Source organism: Cyphomyrmex costatus, unplaced genomic scaffold (genome assembly GCF_001594065.2).
Source record: "Cyphomyrmex costatus isolate MS0001 unplaced genomic scaffold, Ccosl1.0 scaffold551, whole genome shotgun sequence".
Taxonomy (NCBI): Eukaryota; Metazoa; Arthropoda; class Insecta; order Hymenoptera; family Formicidae; genus Cyphomyrmex; species Cyphomyrmex costatus.
Genome location: NW_017279718.1, coordinates 12,325 through 14,378, shown reverse-complemented (window position 1 = coordinate 14,378; position 2,054 = coordinate 12,325).

Genomic DNA, 2,054 nt, shown 5'->3' with positions numbered 1-2,054 from the left:
AAGTAAATTTTACAGACACCGACTGAAACCTATTGAATATATATCATTGGAAAACCCGTTGGTACTCATTTGATTTTTTCCGATTAAACCGATAAAATTCTACAAAAGGACAGTCGTGATTAAAACCCATTAAATGCATATAAAAGAAACGATTAAATCTCATTAAAATCGACAAATGGTGTTCCCGATTATAACCGATAGAATCCCATTAAAATGCATTTCTGATTAAAACTCGTTAAACGCGTATCATATGAAAACTGATGGAATCCCGTTAAAAATTGTGAAAGCGTATTTCCGATTAAAACCTATAGAATTCTACAAAAGGACAGTCGTAATTAAAACCCATTAAACGCGTATAAAAGAAACGATTAAATCTCATTGAAATTGACAAATACTGTTCCCGATTATAACCGATAGAATCCCATTAAAATGCGTTTCTGATTAAAACTCGTTGAACACGTATCATGTGAAAACCGATAGAATTCCAATATGTTTCGTCATTGCGCATATCCTATAAAAACTGATAAAATTCGTCTAAGAGTGTATTGTGTGAACTCCAATCAAATCTTATTAAAATTTAAAACGATTTTCTTATTAAGACTTTTTAAAAATAGATAATATAATCACTTAATAAATCTTATTGAAATTGTATCGTGGATGACCTCACTTAAACTTGTTAAATTGTTGTGGAAATTTACCAATTTAATCTTATTGATTTTCCGGAAAGGGAATCAATTGGAGATTGCTGTAGCGCATTTCGGATTCAAACCCATAAGTTTAATCGGTTTTAATGGGAATTTTTAAGCAGGGTAATTATTAGAGTTGCCAGTACAAAGTGATACATAGTGAACATACGGAAAGTGTATGTAACTTTCGGCCTATTTTCGAATCGCCTCCGCTTTCCGCTGTACATATGTATATACTCGTATATATTTGAAATATATATTTTAAATAAAATTATTTTAAATACTTCCAATTGCTGACTGGTATCACGAATATTTAAAAATAAGAAACATATTATAAAATAAGTATTAAAAACTTATTTAAAATAAAAATTACCTTTTTTACTAAAAACATCCGTTTTAAATTATTTAATTAAAAAAATGGAAGTTATAAAGAACGTTTAATTCTTTAAAGAATTAAATTTAAAGAATTAATTACATAATTGGTACTGAACCCTTCATTTTTTAAATAGTTTTTTATATGACTAAATTGTATGTTAATATAATAACAACCACGAAAAGAAACTGATTATTAATTAAAGATGCCAGTACAAAGTGAACATACATAAAGTGTGTATAACTTTCGACTGATCGCCTCCGTTTTCCGCTGTACCCCTCACCTCATATTAAATACATATATATACATACACTACTCGCATTAATTAAAGCATCACCTCTCACACCTTCGAAAAATTGGTAAACTTTAAATGAGTGTAACTTCTACAAAAATGGTTCAAATAAAACTTTCAAAAAAGCATTTTGTAACTTGAAATCTCTACTTTCGAAGTTTATAATTGAAATTTCAATATGACTGATACTTTACGGAGTTATACGGACACAAATGGATATCCGTCAAATCTAAAAATTTTTCACAAACTTTACCAAGGTCTATGGCATGAGATAAAAATTACACGAAAATGCGGTTTGCAGCATTGGAAAGAGTGAATCTTCACCTTTAATTTGCTTTTTACTGAACGTTATAGGATTTTTTTTGACCGAGTTATTCAACATTGAATTAAAAATGGTCCCTTTGACTTTGACTGTTCATAAAAGACGAACGGAGTGACGTACAGCATTTTTTAAACAACAAAAAAGAATTCAAAGTTTTCTCCTTAAAATGATTTTATCAATTTTTGGACACAGATAAGCTTTTCATGTAAACACTTAAATGAAAGGTGAAGTTGAAAACTGAGGTAATTATCCGTTTCTATTCGACTCGATCTATTTTGGACAAAAGAGAGAGAGCAACTCTGATAATTAACGTAATTTTACACTTTAGGGTCTACTAATTTCCACGAGACTCATACGAAACAGTCGTGACATTTTTAAACT